The sequence below is a fragment of the Alligator mississippiensis genome, chromosome 9, assembly GCF_030867095.1.
Source record: "Alligator mississippiensis isolate rAllMis1 chromosome 9, rAllMis1, whole genome shotgun sequence".
Lineage (NCBI taxonomy): Eukaryota > Metazoa > Chordata > Crocodylia > Alligatoridae > Alligator > Alligator mississippiensis.
Genome location: NC_081832.1, coordinates 21,272,990 through 21,291,177, shown reverse-complemented (window position 1 = coordinate 21,291,177; position 18,188 = coordinate 21,272,990). Strand labels below are relative to the sequence as shown.

At 41.0% G+C, this 18,188-nt stretch overlaps 1 protein-coding gene across 2 annotated transcripts in view; it reads right to left on the bottom strand.

Annotated features, from left to right (window-relative positions):
* The window catches only part of PTPRT (protein tyrosine phosphatase receptor type T), an 889,034-nt gene that overhangs the window by 158,935 nt on the left and 711,911 nt on the right, over window positions 1-18,188 (bottom strand). The gene's annotated exons all lie outside the window — the stretch shown is intronic.

Below are 18,188 nucleotides of genomic sequence, written 5' to 3'. Positions count from 1 at the left end.
TATACTGTATGTATCTTTATCTATAAATATGTGCATGCATTAAATATAGTATATCAATACAGTATGTACTATTATTTCCAATTACATTTTTCCTGTGGAAGAAAGGTAAACAGTAAGGACAGCTTATCCTACAGTCCGTGAAGTTAGTGGGAGACTCCTTTTGAGCAAGAACTACTAGTCTGATACAAAAATAGGCTAGAGATTGTGGAGCCTTCCATTTCTAGCTCAAGTGTGGTCTAAGTTACTAGTACACAATCATTATTTTCACCAAGATAATTGTTTTGGAGGCTCTGAGAAACATGAGGAGAATATCAATCAATTCATTGGAGAGAAGTATCAATGTCACAGCAATATCCTACATTTCAACAGAGCTATAAATGGGCAGCAATGCCCTGGTTTGTAGACATCTTAATTAAAAATTGAGGACAAAATGAGTGATGGAACTGAAAGATCCTTAACTCCATCACTGCAGATCACTCTGTGTCAGATCTGACACACTGGATAGGAACAGCCAACCTGGTAAGTGTGCACTGCATTGATATTTATTATATCCATTCATTGATTTCACAAGTACAGAACTTTTAGGAAAGTTCTAAGAAACGAAAGACTCATCAGGTTACTATAGTTCATACAACACTGAGATAAGGCATGAAATACACAGGGAATTGCATACATGTTATTTGGAAGGGTCAGCAAATAACACAACCTGTCCTCTTGTTTGAGGCGCACAGATTTTATTAACATATTCTCAGGACTACTGAGTTTTGTGGTATACTTAGAATATTGGCTGATAGATATCTTCTGCAGTCTCAAAGATATTCGTAACACCCTACTGCTAATTTCATATAGCAGAGCACAGTAGCAATCTCCTGGAGACAGGCATGAAACACAGACCTTCAGGTACTGGGCTTGATCACCATCATACTTTCATAATTTTAATCATTTCCCCCTCTTGCTAGTTAAACATATTGACCCCGAATCTAAACACTGCACCTACCTACATCAGTCAAATTTTATGTGAACTCTATTGTAAGCTGGCAGAGAAGTCAGGCAACAGTTATTTATGTATTAGTTAATGAAAACTTTGTTGCGAATGTCTGGTTTTGCATTTAACTTCTGGCCACATTCAATCTCGTTGACTTTTTTATTTATTTACATACAAGTGTTTATGAAGGTTCTTCATCCCAAATCTGACACCGTGGGCTTAACTTTCAGAATATTGGGGTGGTGTTGATGTGATATCCAAAACTCCCGTTTAGAATTTAAGATGGACTTGTAGACATGCATAGGCCTACTTTGTGGTTTAGTTTAGGGGTTGTCAACCAGAGGTATGTGTACCCCCGGGTGTACTTGGGAAGGCCATAGAGGGTATGCGCAGGCAGGTTATGATGGAGTGCTGCCACCACCACCCCATGCCACTGCCTCCCAGGAATGGGGCCTGGGGGGGAGGGGGAAGTGCACACTCAGTGGCTGCCACTGCCACCCATCACCCCATGCTGCTGCTGCTCTGCATGTGACCGCTGCCAATCCCGCACCGTGCTGCTCCAAGTCTGGCCATGCGCTCCCCCCTGCCTGCTTTGCATCTGGCCACCAGGGGTACACTCACAGGTGATGTGTGGTGGAGGCATGTGCCCCCCCAAGATTGGCCCTCGCTGCCTGGGGAGTGGGGTGTGCCAGTCGGTGCCCTCCCTGAGAAGTGTTGTTGGCACTTCTTATTTTGCCACCAGCACTTTTAGGGTCAGCAGTCAGCTGCTAGGGGACCCCCTGCCCCAGTCAGTGATCAGCTGCTGGTGCCCCCCAGTCACCCATGGGTACATTGATTTTAAAAGGCTGAAAACCCCTGGCTTAATTAATTTGGGTGTCCCAGACATGGACAACACATTAATGCACCACACCCATACTTTTCTTTACTCAAGACATTTACATGCAATCCTGGCTTTTGGCACATTGGCAAGGGACCAACAAAATAACTGAGCTTGCATAAATTAATCTTGTGGCAGCCTCACTAAAACGCAAAGTTATGAATATGCAGCAGGTTTTTGATAATGGAATTTTTTCCCTGTGATGCCTATGTTATAACCCTTTAATGCTCAGCCATAATTTTTCTCCCGATTGTATGTATAGTCTGGTAGAACAAACGGATGAACTCAATAGGATTCTATAAAAATGTATTGGGGTTCTACAAAACTCATTCAAACACGATGGAATTTAATGGCAGTGCACATCCTACCTACACTGTGCTTCTCAGCATTCCCTTATAATTACATAGAAGACTGTCTGATAAATTTTATAAAACACCTAAAAAAATCTATCAAAAGATTAATACTTTTCTATTTAAAACCTACAAGACAAACTATACAAATGTACAGTTAAAGGGTACCTTGAGGGTCATCTAGTCTAATACCTAAAATGGTTAAAAGGCCTGATTAAGAAACTTACTAATGTGAGCATAATTTGCACTTCCAAAATGTAAACCTATGATCAAATTGTGGGTGAGACTCTTGAGCATTTGCCCCTCTAAGCTACATCCAAAAGCAAGCACTTGGTATCAGGCATTCAGAACTGCACCTACAGTTGGTTTGTGCATTCAGAGTATGAGTCCAAGTTTGCAGGAGTCAGTTAGGACAGTAACAGGGCCAGAAGTTTCATATATTTTAAAATGTCGCCCTTAACAGTTTGATTTTCTACAGTACATTTAATCCAAGGGTCTCAAGATAAGGAAATTAACAGATACCATTGGGATGTAGATTTAGAGCCTGACTAAAAGTCCATTAAAATCAACAAAAGACTACCATAGACACCAATATGCTTTGGATCAGTTTTACATCCAACATATCATATTACAATGAAGCTTAGCTCATGGAAAACATTTTCATATACAAATGTAGAACAAAGTAATCATGCTGTCAGCATCTTTCCTTTTAGATTTGTGTAGTTCCTTCTTCCAAGATTGAAAAGCTAGGCCATTATGAATAACAGGAGAGCTCTTAATAGGCACCTTAGCCAATCTAATCATTAATAAAAAGACAGGTTTTTTGATGATGTAGACTTTCACCCAAGTAAAAATCATATTAATGATGGCACTTGACTCAATTTACAAATGTATTCACACCAAATCCTACGGGGTTTTTTTTTGTTTTCTTCTTAGCCTTATTTAAATTAAACATGTAAACAGAGGCAGGTTTTCCCAACAGATACCAAGAAATGTCTGAGTACAGGTCATACTTATTTTTTAAAAAGGTAAAAAAAAGAAAGGGTATTTAAAAAGAGTACATAGAGATGGGTCCAGTTAACACTGCAATCAGCAGACCTGCCAGGTTAGAAGTCATCCAAGAACCCCTGAACTCGGAAAAAAAAGCTACTATGAGAACTTCTGTGGCGAGCTGAGTTCTGCCAGTGAGCCCGAGAGAGCCTGGTTTTCTTAGGCTTCAAGACACATTTTACCTCAAACTTTCTGGGTATGGGTTGGTGGTTTCATATGTTTAGAAAAAAATATTTCATTCTGTTTTTCTGTATAAATGTTGGTTTCAAGCTTGACAAAAGGCCTAGAGGTTGGGCTGGGCATTTAAAATAGGAATACAAACAAACATGAAGAGTTTATCCCTGAATAGACTGGGGGAAGGCCCAAAATCCCTTCATCATCACCTTGTGGAAATAGGTCCTTGCTAAGTGCTCCCATCTCTCAGTGGAGAGAGTTTTCCCTACATTACAGAAGGGCTATAATCCTCTGCCCCCTTCACAGAGGACTTGCTGTATTATCCTAAGGAACTGTGAGCTGTGCCTGGCACACGACCACTATATATCAAAATGCTGAAGCACGATGCCTCCTAGAATATTCCCTAAAGTACTGTAAATACACACTATCCCCAGCGCTGCCCTGTGGGAACCGTACACTCAGAACTTGTGCAGTAACAGCCTCAGTAAGTTTCTTGGGCTATCCTCATGAGAAGTGCATCAGAATGATATACTGACCTTTAGACTGGATATTTTGGCACTGAACTTTAAGTAGCCTTCAAGGGTAGCTGTGTACATTCAAGAATCCCTTTTGGAGGCGAGTTCTGGACTTAAGAGAGCTCCATAAATTCATAGCAAATGGCTTTGAAAATAGCAATGCAATCTTCTGTAAAATACTGAAAGGGTCTACCTAATGACCTTTTATAGAAGAATTGAGAAAAACACTGCCCTCACTTGGTATTAATGTATTGATGGGGCAGAATTGAAACCATAAATGTTTCCCCCACTACCAAAAAAGAAAGTCACCAGACTTTTCCAAGAGTGAGTTTAGAGCAGGGTAAAAGAAGACAGATTTATCAGTCTCCCAAATGCCTTGGACAATTCACCACAATTTTCATGTCAGAAAGTTAACCTGTGGCATGATGCCACACACACAGTTTCAAATGACAAGGGTTGTTTTATGTAAGGAAATGAAGAAGGTGTTATCAGTGTGTCAAGTGTGTATCAGATACTATAAAATGTGAGGATACCCTACCTGACAGAATTGTGCTACTGTTATGAATCTTTACATATAAAAACTAATTGTAAAGTAGCTGAGTTTTGTTTATAGTGAAAGCTGTGCTTTACCTGTGAAGACTATATCAGTTTTCACATACCAGGGCAGTGAGTATAGTTTCACACCTTGACTACTACAGACAGTCTCAAGTACTCATGACCTAGTGAGGCCTAATAACTATTACTCCTGTTTTACAGATGAGTAAATTGAGGCAAAGTGAAGTCAAAATGAACAATCCACCTTCTCATGACCTTCTCAGCCTCAGGTGTTTCATTCACCACTAACAACTCTAGTAGCAAATAGCTGAGTCCTCACCAGGCTGGATAGATACTTTCAGAACTTTAGGAATTCAACATTTCCAAACAGTGGCAGGAAAATCCTGTGGTTAGGGCAATGTCTGTGAACGGCAAAGAAAAGAAAATGTGCATCCAGGAAACATGCACTGGTACCAGAGAGGCAACTGGGTTGCAAGATACTACAGGGGGAATGAACAGATTTATGTTACTTGCATTATATATTCACCTTTCTTTTACATTCATCAATTCTCTGCATTTAATCTCCTTGGAAATAAAATCAACAAAATCAAAATGAGGGCATTTCAAAGCTATATGCTTACTTATCTAAGCCATCTTCATAAGTCTGACCTGGCTTGCAACATAGATTAGACATAATAGCTGCTATTCCCAGAGGAAGAGGCTAGTTCCTATCTCTCTAATTCAGTGTTATTCCATGCTGGCAGATTCAAGATAATGAGTGCAGACAGATATGGCTTTCACTGTGACAGGAGCTAATGTTAGTGGTTTTGGAGGTGTTTATTCCCTCCTGAGCCACCTGCCATCTGTTTGATCTGCAAAACAAACAAAAACAAAAAGAATGAGAAAAATTTGTGTTAATGTCACTTCGCATTAGGCAGCATCACTAACTGGAGTCTTGTCATCTTCAGTGTTCAGTTTCTTTCAAGAAAAGACAGAAGTGGCAAGGACAATCAGATCCATGTGTTTAATGAATGTTCAGGATGAGGAGAGAATGTGGCCCTTTTCAGAGACGGGACGGCTGCAGTGGGACATCTCTGCATGACTCCTGACACTGTTCTCATAAGTGTATGGGAACAAGTAAGGAGATGCTGGCATCTTCAGCTAGTGCAAACAGAGGTTCATCACTATCCTAAGTGGAGCTGTACAAAGTCATACCTGTGGATGATCTGGTTCATATTTTTAAAAAAACCCTCCTGTCACCAACGTGCAGAGCTAGCACTAGCAGATTATGTTAAAAAAACAAATTAAAACCGTATATTTTAAAAGACAACGACATGGTGCCTAAGAAAAGTATAAAATCAAGAATACTGAAACATGAAGACAAGGGCCCCAGAATAAGTACCAGGTGACCAGATGTATCATGAGCTCTAAACACACTTGCCCCATCAATATACATCAAAATGTTTTGGTGGAACAGCCATGCCGAGACGTCTCCTTGAGTTCCAGACCTCTCTATTCCTACACTGCCTGCAATCTGCCAGTTTTGGGTGGCTATACAGTCATTCATGGACTGTTCCAGCCTATGCTAGCGCTACAGATGGGGAAGTTTTAAAACCATAGAGAGAGCTGGATCTTGCCAGGCCCCCTCCATGCCAGTACCTTTTGACAGGGAGAAGAGGACAGAACACACTCATTCAAAATGTTCTTTCCTTCAGAAGGTGAATGAGTGTTAACTCTTCCAGCAAATCACAAAATTTGTGCTGGTAGACAGTAAGACAAGTCAACACTCAGCTTTACCTTTCATTGGTTCAATGGCCTTCCCCAGCCACTCCCTACCTTTCTTTTATATGTTCTTGAACCACTCCCAGTTATATTATTTCTTTTACTTGCACCTTCTTCTCATTGGTCCCTCTCCCTGTTTTTCATACCTTATCTACTTTTACTCTGCCTTCCCACACCTAGTAAGTGAATCTCCATTCTTCAGCCTTCTACCAGCTCTTGCTTTTGCTCTGGAAAAGTGCTACTAAAAGAAAATTCACAGCTGAAATGGCATTGTGGCCGCTGAGACTTCCTTTTGTGCTGTCTGTCTGCGTTTATGATAATCCCCATATCCCATCTGCAGCCCACGCACTGGTGCAGCGGCCGCCTTTACTGGTTCCAAGAAATTATGCATTCATTATGGAAGAAATTAACACCTCAAAGCAAACTATAATTAGGAATTCTTCAATTCGGTTTATGCTTTTTCAATTAGGCCCTCTATAATTTTAATCACACGAGCATTAACATGTTTCTGGAATTTATATACCTGTGGTATAATTAAATCCTGAAATGTCTTAGTCTGCAACATCAAAGTGCCACTTACTCATCTGCCCTTTTATTGCTCTTGTGTATTAATATATACCCATAGAGGGCATCTTCTTATATACATCTACTCCTATGTGGCCTAGGTGAGAGGAACTCAAGATGCCCAGAACAGAATTTACTTGTTCTGTGAAGGAATAGCTCTGGGCCTTGATACATAGCTGAAATTGCCTGAAGTATTAAATTTGTGTGTTATTTCTAAGATGGGGACATCTGACAGGGACTAGAGGGCCTAAGCCCACTGTAGACAAAGAAAGGCTTCACATTGACTTCAATGAACCTCACATCGAGCCCTGAGAGCTTCACAATTATTTCCTTTGTCTTATAAGCTAAATTTTAACCTGCCTTTATGCAATTAGCCCTTTATTTGGGATAATGGGGAATACGTTAGAACTAGTAGATGTGAAACATGTATAGAAAATGCTTTTAAAGAGATGCCCTTAAATTGGCAGCAATGTACATTTTCTCCTGTTCCCTCCTTGTCTTACCAGTTGACAGCTTAATGTGAGAAAATGGCCATCAATTTGTGATTCTCAGCTAAAAGTTCAGACTTCATTAACCTTTTGATTGCTGGAATTGAACCTGACAGCTTACATAGACAACATGAAAGATTTGTGCCAAAAATATACTCCCCAACTTGCACCATCCTCAGACCTTTATAACAGACACTAAAAAAAAAAAAATGCTAACAAAGCTTCAGTGTGCAGTTAATAAAATATTGTTTGACCCAGGAGAGAGATTTTCTGTATCTAATTTAATTTTTTTAAATATTGTAATTAAAACAGTTACAGCTTCCACCTCCCATTTTCTAGTCATTCAAGGCTCCCCATGGGAAAGTTAGCATGGCACAGTAGGTCATGAAGTCTCAGAGCAAGTATATTTTTGAAAGCTGATGAATGGGCAAAAATAGTTTTATGTCATTTTAAGGGACAATATGTTCAGGTGAACAGTAAGCAGATTCTGTTAAAAATGCAAATCAAGCAATTCACCCATCATATCAAATATTCTGTTTTATGGCCAAAACATGAGGTTTAAGAGGAATTCTGTAATACTATATAAAGGATTAAAAATTCCTTCCCAGCCATTATAATGATTATCTTTTACACCCCAAACATGAGGTTTAATTATATTTATCAAAGTGAATACAGTTGCAAATATCACTGATCATAAAATCACCTTGCAATATCTAAAACTCAGCACCACTAAATGACAGTGGCAGGACATGGCAGTATATGACTACAATTTTGCAACTCTGCTGGTCAGCTCATCATGCATAAGACATCTTAATGGGCCTAACTCAAGTAATCCTGCAGTGGTATTCCTCTTAGTGTTATAAAAGTGCAACAATCTGAGCAGCTATCAACATCAAGCACTTTTCCTCTGCATCCAAATTCATGGAAATAACTATTAACAAAAAAGCAAACAAATATAACTTGCTTATATTTAGCAGAAAATACTACCTGTCAGTTTACCCTCAAACTCTTGCTTAAATTAAAGCAAAATACCATAAGAAACCCAGCTTAGGTTAATTCAAATCAAAACTTCCAAGGTTTATTATATGACATGCTAATTAACACAGATAATTAGTTTTATAATATCAGATGCCTGAGTTGATAAGACTCATTCCTCATTTGATAATATAAAATTAATAGATTTGGTATGGTGGTTCTTCGCCCTCTATCCTGTCAAGCAAGTCATGTGGTACATACTCTTTGCTCTTGAATGTCAGTTAACAAAAAGCTAGCATACATTTTGTATTTCTAAGCATTTATAGTGCATTGCTGTACTACAATTGAGCCATCAAAATAACTGAGAGCAGGATAATTTGCTTATGTTCTCTTAACAGGTTTAAACATTAGATCCTTTTTGCTGTTTCATTGATCTTTGATTCTCTTATTTATTCTCAATCATTTATAAAAAAGGTTTATTGTATTTATTCTATGTGGGGGCTTCAAGAACAATAAATTGCCACCTTTTGGTTGGGATTAATGAAATCATTATCAACACAAAGGCCTGAGAAAGCTCACGTGAAGCCAATAAAACTCCACTAAGAAGTGTTAAGGCAATGAGCAGAATAGCATGTTTCACTGTGCAGCTGCCATAATGTATACATTAAAACCATCAACTGGAGAAAAACATTAACCAGGAGTTTGGGGAATACACAGGAGGAACTAGTTCTTCTGCTAAACAGAAATTACTCAATCTCATAGGGATAACGGAGATCTGGTGGGACTCCTCCTATGACTGGACTATGGGTATAAATGGCTATATCCAGTACAGGGCAGATCATGCTGAAAAAAGGGGCTGGACTGTAGCTCTGTATGTGAAGGAGAGCTACATGTCCCTACAAGCTGAGATTGGCACCCAAGAAGGATGACCGGAGAGCTTCTCCGTTAGAATAGGAGGGGAATGTGGCAAAGGGATTACAATGGTAGGAGTCTAATACAGACCTCCAAATCAAGAACAAGAGCTTGACCATAAATTCATCAGGGAACTGGCCATGGCTGCATGCTCTCTGTGCATAGTTGTCATGGGAGACTTCGACTACTCGCACATCTTATGGGAAGAGCACTCAGCCAAATCCAATCAGTCTCAAAGCTTCCTCACATGCATGGATGAGCTCTACTCATCTCAACCAGTTTATGGGCCAACAAGAGGTAAGGCAGCGTGGACCTGCCACTGGCCAAAGGGGATGATCTAGTCTGTGACCTAAGAATCAAAGGGAAGCTGGAAGTCAGTGATCATGAGTTGATCACTTTTACTATCCATTGCAAAGCTTGCACAACAGTCAGCAATGCAGTAGTCCTTTACTTTATGAAAGTTGGCTTTCCTAAGCTCAGAAGGCTTGTTGTCGAGACCCTCAGAGGCCATGATTTGACAGGGAGGGGAGTTCACAATTAGTAGTTGCTCCTTAAGGAAGTGATCCTAGAAGCACAAGGAAAGTCCATCTCAACCGATAGGAAAGGTGGTAAAAGGGTTCAGCAATCTCCTTGGCTCAACAGGGAACTCATGGACTTCCTACATCGAAAAAGAGAGGCTTATAAAGGATGAAATACAGGAAACACCACTAAGGAGGAGTACTCTGCACTGGTCCACACCTGTAGGGAGTGAACTAGGAAAGCCAAGGCTGCAACCAAACTCAAACTGGCTACATGAATCAAGGACAATAAAAAAGTCCTTCTTCAGATACATGGGGAGTTGGAAGAAAAACAAGGGAAATATTGGACCCCTCCTAAAGCAATATGGGGAGCTGACAACTGACACCCAGGAAAAATCCAATCTGCTTAATGATTTTTAACCAGCCCAAAGGTACCACCTTGCCTAACATGATATGGAAGACCAGGATGAGGGTGAATATATGTCCACCACTGGCATAGATCCTGTTAGGGAGCACCTTGAGAGGCTGGACACCTACAAATCAGCTGGTCCAGATAGACTGCACCCAGGAGTGCTAAAGGAACTGGCAGACATCATAGTGTGGCCCCTGGCAAGAATATTCGAGAACTCATGGTGCCGAGGTGATGTATCTGAAGAATAAAAGAGGGCCAATGTTGTGCCTATCTTCAAGAAAGGGAGGAAAGAAGATCCAGGAAACTACAGGCCAATAAGTTTGACCTCAGTCCCTGGAAAGATCTTGGAAAAAATGATCAAATAAACCATTCTCAACAGGCTAACAGAAGGCAGCATTCTGAGGGATAGCCAGCATGGGTTTGTTGTCAGTAGGTCTTACCTGACCAATCTCATTTTCTTCTATGATCAGGTGATGTATCACCTGGACAATGGGAAAGACGTTGATATCATATATTTGGACTTTAAAAAAAGCCTTTGACCTGGTGTTCCATGATGCTCTCACGGGAAAATTGGGCAACTGCAGCCTTGACTACACTATAGTACAATGGCTGGGAAACTGGCTCCAAGGTCAGACCCAGAGAATGGTAGATGACGGAACCGAATCAACATGGCACTCAGGGACCACTGATGTCCCACAAGGCTCCATTCTCAAACCTGTAATCTTTAATGTCTTTATAAAGGATCTGGACTCTGGTGTCAGAAGCAGACCGGCTAAGTTTGCTGACAACACCAAATTTTGGGAGGAGTGTCCACACTTGAGGCTAGGTTAGTGATCCAAGACAACCTTGATAGGCTTGCAAGGTGGGCACATGAAAACCTGATAGCATTCAATATGGAGAATTGCAAGGTGCTCCACCCCTGGCCTGCAGCCTGTAAGCAGGGTCCAGATCCCCTTGATTCTCTGGGTCTCATTGCACTTGGTGAGGTTGGCCAGAGACAATACCCATGGATTACAAGGAAGGCTGCAGGCTTCTGGAGTGTGTTGGGACTCCAAAGCTTAGTGACCTTCCTGTAACTCAGGTCCAGGTCTCTGATCTTCTGTTCTGCTGCTCTTGGCACTATTGAGAAGGCCTCCCCCTTCCTCCTGTAAACAAGGCTGCAGCCCCACCCCTATGACTGTGGGGAGGGAGGCCTCATTTTAGCCCTTTGGGCTCTGTGCCTTCTGTGACAGGAGGCTACAGTCACAGCACTTTTGTGCTCCAGACATGAGGCAGCTTTGACCCCTTGGGTGCGGGGCTGGACCTGATGATCTCACAAGGTTCCTTCCAGCCCTAATAGACATTATGAAATCTATGAAAAACCCCACATCACACTTACAGACTCAGCAATGCTACACTCGCTAGTACCATGACCGAAGGACACTTGGGGGTCATGATTGACCACAAGATGAACATGAGCCACCAACACAATACTGCAGCTGGCAAAGTATACAAAACTCTGGCTTGCATCTACATGCATCTCAAGCAAGACCCAGGATCAGAGGGCAAGAGAATAGGCCTTATGAAGAGAGACTGCAAGCCATGGGACTCTTCAGCCTGGAAAAGCACATTGGCACAGGCTCAGGTGTGACTTGGTGGCAGCCTATAAGTACATAAGGGGTGTGCATCAAGATCTGGTGGAATGCCTGTGCACCAGAGCACTTCAAGGGATGACAAGTTCAAACAGTCACAAACTCTTCCAAGACCGTTTTAGGTTGGACATAAGGAAAAACTTCTTTACTGTTCAAGCCCGCAAAGCCTGGAATAGACTCCCTCCCAGAGGTGGTGAAAGCACCTACTCTGGACACTTTTAAGAAACATTTGCATGCTTATCTTGCTGGGATCTTTTGACCCTAGCTGACTTCCTGCCCTTTGGGCAAGGGGCTGGACTTGATGATCTTATGAGGTCCCTTCCAGCCCCAATGTCTATGAAATCTATGAAACCCCAGCAAAATTCACAGATTTAGAGCTTTTCATCTCACTCTTCTTCCAAGCTGGAATCAAGTTCATTATGCTCTCAAACAATGCTACATACTAACAGAAACACATATGGTGCATTACAAATGTGAGTATGGTAAAAAGGATGCTGGAGACAAACACAATGGAAAGAGTGAGCAGATATCAGAAACAGGTCCCCACACTAACATTCACCAACATGCACATACAGAGCGTGCCTAAGAGAGGAGAGAATAGACTAAGAAAGGAAGAGAGAAGGGTTGAAAGAGAAAAAATAAATAAATGAAGAGCAAGGGGGAAGCTATGGTGGGATTCCTACCTAAGGCAAGCATAGCAACTGAATGGTACCTGACATAGTATTGAGAGTGATGGTTTAACAGGTAGGGCGGCAGCCTGGAACAGAGGAGACCCAGGCTCAATTCTGTACATTACTTTACTGAACAATTCACTTAGCTTTTCTGGGCACTCCCTAGAAGTAAAGTGGAATTGTACAATGATGATAACTACACTTCCCAATTTCCAGGGATGGAAGCACTGTAAGGATAGATGTAGTAAAGACTGTGAGGTCCTCAAGTAGTGTCACATTGAGGGCCATATAAGTATCATGGAGAGATTCATCATGCTGGACTGTTTAATAAACAAAGCTCTGAGTACAGTCACGGAGAAGAGAGGCAAAAGAACAAAATGCCTAGGAAAGTTGTGAAATCTCTTTTGCTGGAAGTCTGCAAGAATCAGCTGGGCAGGCACTGGTCTGGGGTGGTTTGGAATAGCATATTCTGCATCTCTTTTGGGGCTTAGACTAGACAGCTCTTCAGGTTGCTTTTAACCTCATGATTCCATGGGTTTCCCTTTTTCTAGATGTCCTGCTAAATAGTGACACAATTTCGTATTTCTCTTGAATTTCTTTAACATCTGTAGGGAGCAAACATATTTTACTCACTCAAGTTTTGAGATAAGCACAAAATAAAGATACTGTTCAATGACAAAGTGCCAGGGCTATACAGGGTGGTATTTCTTGCTGTCTGCTGATATGTGGATATCATTCTCATGTTGCTCAAAGCTCTTTAACATTTTATACATTTATTTTGACTTATCCCAAGCCTGTGCTTCTGGGAGTTTTGACAAAAAAAGTACACATATATACCCCACTTTCCACCACAGAAATGGGTATATATTTATCCACCGCAAACATGCTTATTAACATGTAATAAACCACCAGCATCTAAGAATCTCATCCCAGGTTCCATTTATCAACACTTCTCAAATGCCCACATGGGTGAAATGTGCATTTGAGCTACAACCGTTGCTCTTTAGCACAATATAGAGTGCAGTTTTCAAATGAAGGCACTCAAGCAGAAGTCTGAATTCAGAAGCTCACACAACCAGTGAAGAACATCAAACAGCATTTGAAAGTATGAAAACAGTTCACATAGGGATCTTTAGCAAAGGATAAGGGAGACTAAAGGCATCTTTTTCCAACACACCAGGGCTAGGTACAGACAGTTAAAAAGCCTGAGGATGAAATGATTTAGTCTTTGCAGGTTAGCTTAAACTGTACAGATTAAATTGAAACAGAAGTGAACAGAGATTTATTGTTGATCCAGGGAATGTAGCCACATGCCTACAATGGCTCAGGCCATAAACTGGGGAGTGCTAGGGTACAGATCTCTGGCTGTGAATGTACTTCCTCTTCCTGCTGCTCCTGAGGTCTCTGGGATTTGCAGTCCAGAATTACAACAGCAGGACTCTGCAGGGTTGCTCATCACATCCTCTTCCTGCTTCCAGGGGCCTCTGGGATTTGTAATCCACAGTTGCAGCCAGCAGTAAGTTTGAGCAGGGGAAGTGGGGGTTTAACCCCCCCTCTCTGGCTCCAGACCCCAGCCAGGGTTTGCCGGAGGGGAGTCCCCCCCATAGACTGGGCTGCCTCCCCAGCCAGGCTTGTCCCCCTCCACCTCCTTGTCAGTCAGCCTTCACTGCTCCAGCTAGGAAGCAGAGGGGCAGGGCCACCCCTGCTCTCTGGAGCAGACAGCCCATCCCAGGGCTGGAAAGCATGCTGGGATGCTGGGGATTATGATTTCACTTGAATCAGGAAGGGGTCTGGGGCAGAAGTTTCATAAACCAGTTTGACCAAAATCAGTTAAGTCATATACATTTATCTTAAACCAGTTTCTACATTCTACTACATTTATCTTAAACCAGTTTCAGACATTTTGAAATTGGTTTATATGTATTGACCTTATGTTTTGTTATGGATTTAAACCAGTTTCTGATCACTTAAACTGGTTTATGTGCAACTTCTGTCCCTAGCCCAGCAGGTCATAGAGCAGCTATGCAGGTCCTCCACGGCTACTCTCACATGAACAAATATGCTGTCCCAGGACACAGCCACATAATTGCAGACTCACTAGCTATGGCTCTCTAGCCACATTTCTGATGGCCAGAACTGTGCAGAAAGAAGACGGAGAGTTGCACACATGCAGTCCTCACATTTGCAATGCATATTTGTTTACAGTAAATTGTGAAAGCATCAGTGTAAGTATAAAGTCCAGATCCCAGATTTGCATTCTCCATTCAGGGAACAGAAACACCTAAATGAAATCTATGGTTCTAACCTAAAAATTAATGAACCAGCTGGTTTTCCAATTATCCAATGTGCACAACAAGCTGCCTGTGGACATTTTGCATCTGTACAATTGTTTTCTAAATTAAGAATGCAAGTAGTAAATGAGCTCAAGGCAGACCTAGAGTGCTCCTGGACAGTTCACAAAGAAGTTTAAAGATGTCAGATTTAGTATTCATTATAAATTATTGACTCTGCTGCCCTTAGAGAAGCAGAAATTTAAATGCATACCAAGACAAAAAGACAAAACTCATGGTAGCAATTTCTTCAGAGAAAGTTTGAGGAAGGGAGGCTGGGGATCCCACTATTCCTACTGCCTCTACTGCACTTATTGCAAGGGTCAACATATGACATCAGTCTTCAGCATCTCAGTCTCAGCACCATTCATGAGCTTTAGACTAAATCAAGAACAAAAATCTTTTTTTAAAGAAGTCTTTGGTAATGGTGCTGAGAGAAATAAAACAGTCCAAATAGTGCCCAGGTAGCACAAAGCAGGATGTTTCCTTAAAGGTTATTTTCATTTCAGTCTTTTTTTTTTTTTAATCAAGTCCCTGAGGAGCTGACATTAGGAATAGAACCTGAAGGATAAAGATGATATAGAAGTGTTTTTAATTTTGATTTCTGCTGACTTAACTTTCCCTGTTTCCTTCCCTGAAGGTCTTTTGCTTGCACTCTGATGCCTTTCAGAAAGGATGTCAATCACCCCAATAAAGTTCCAAGGAGGGAATATTTAAATGCAGACTAGCAGCAGACAAGCACTTCTAATGCCCAGATCTCCTGATGCTTTTGGACATCAAATTCTTTATAATCAGTGTGAGCATGAGCAAAGGATCCTGCTAGATCCCAACTGATCCAAAATTCCAGGGCTACTACATTGGATTCCTGGGCCACACAGACACTTTACAAGAGAGGGATGCTGGCTGAAGAGAGATGGAGAAATCAGGAAAAGTTTAGTTCAGTGAGTGCAGGGTGATTGGGGAGGGCTATGGTATGGGGACTATTTGTTTGCCTATGAGGAAGAAAAGACTTGGTGACCGTCTGAAGAAGGGAATGGACTTCTGAAATGTCTGAAAGGACACATTGGCATTAATGATGTTTGAGCTGGTACACAGGATATTAGAAAGTGGAATTGAAAGATGCAGCCCATTTCACATTTGAAGGGCAGCATATATATACCCTGTGTTGAACACACAAAGAAATATTGCCCAATGTATCCTGCCTCAGCACAGGGCGCTATACTGAATGATCCCTTGAGGTCCCTTCTTGGCATAAATTCCCATGATTCAATTCTGCTCTGATAGAGAGTCTATACCGATGCTTTGGGTGTTGTTCTCCTGCATCTTTTACTCCTCCCAGTTGATCATATGATCAATATTATTGCCCTTAAGAGTGCTGATCTGAGCAACATGCTGCAGGAAATATAGTTTATTCTCGAATATCCTCAGATTTAACTTTTTACTTTCTGGTGACTGTGAGCAATTTTAGAGCAATGCATGGTCTGTGAGCTATGATTTGGGGACTTTTGAGAAAGAACATGTCATGTTGTTCAGCTGTACTCAGATTCAAATAAGTAGGGTCCCTAAGAGAGATCAGATCCCCACTGTACTAAATACTGTATACACACACAAAAGGAGGGAGTTCTCTATTCTAAAACTACTTTCAAAATATCTTCTCTAAGTTCCTATTCCTTATTGTAAAAAAGGATCTTAAGACACAGAGGGTACAGATGCACAGAAGTGTATAAGGGTATAGAGTGAAAGTTAGACACACCACTTGCCTGCAAAGTTAATACAAAGCTAAAATTCTCCCCTAGAGACACTCCCCTATTCTTCTTTTCATAAACCTATTTACAAATAAACAAAATTAGGTCATCACAATAGGTAAGCCTATCACTTAGGTGTAGCATGTAAATATTTTTGTCACTGAAAATGTATGTATAATAGGCTACAATATAATAAAAACTGACTAAAATTCATAGAAATCCTCACAAAAAATGCATAATGGACTTTTTTTCTGAAAAAGACATTATTCACAGAATGTGGTAAAATGTAGTAAATTGGGCTTTGAGGAAAAATTGCAAGAGTCTTCAATAAAAAGACAAAATAGCAATACTCTTAACACAGCAGGGGATAAAATGAAAAAGAAAAAAGGCTCCCCTAAAAATAAACATATAAACAAAGAAAATACCTACTGAACTGCAGACATTTACTATACTTGTCCTTCAGAGTAACAGTTCTAAGACATACAAATAACAGGTTCTTCACTTCATTCTTCTAGACATGAGAGTTAGAGCTTTAAAGTAGGCCCCTCAGGTTGACTGGAAGGGAGATGGGGCAAGATGAACTAAGTCAACAAGAAAATCTTGACAAAGTAATTTTTTTGGATATTCCAATAATCTTCACAGAAAACTGTGAGTCTATGTAAGCTTGACTTCTGAGTCATGTAATGCATTTCATTAAAGCAAGCAACTATGGAATCTGCAACTGATTCAGATTACACATATTTGAATAACTTCAGAGTAACTGTTTCAAAAGCACTTAAATGTCTGCCGGCATGATTCATGGGCATAATTGTGCAAATGATATTTGAAAAGGGGGACCTGGGATTTTTCAATAGTGCAACAATTGACCATTTTGAGTTTTAGATCAAAAGGAGTTAGCCTGGTAAAGGGAAAGCAACTGGCTGCTGGACAGTTTGTAGGAAGTGTCTTGGTGGGTTCAACCTGATTCCTTATGGACATGTGCCGCAAAAATCACCATTCTGAACAGTACTACTTTGCACCTTTGGTAGTCTCACCAGGTTCGGCAGAGAGTTCAGCATTATGGAGAATGAAATACTATGTGGAATTTCTCCAGGTTGGGAGTCAGGAAGACTACCATAACTGATGTTGGCAGTGGCTAAATAAGACACTTTAATCATCAGTAATAACACCTTTCACTGGCATGAAATGTACCTGGCAATAAATAGTACAGGCTGCTTTAGTTAAATTTGTGGTCACACAGCCATCCAGAGTCATACACTCCCAATTCCAATATTACACATGCTAGCAATGAAAATTTTCTTCCTCAGGGTAGCTGGTAATATGTTCTGCAATGTCACAGCTCCATCACAGGGACATGCATAAGGTGTCCTGCTCATAAATACTATTTGGGAGTGAAATCTCTACTTGCCAAGAACAGCTAAGCAAGAGTGGAAAGCCATGTCTCACTGCGGTCTGACATTATCCTTTGGGGTCAAAATCTCTGCTCACTACAGCTGGCAGATTAAGAACAGCAGTTGGGATTATAATAGAAGGATATGAGGAGTCTGCTTACGTCAAGGTGCTGAACTACTATATGCACAAGATTTAAAGATCCTTGGGATATTTCTGGTCCTATTGAAAAATTGTGATATACAGTAAGACTTTTTTGGCAACTGAAGAGAAGTCAGTAGTTGGA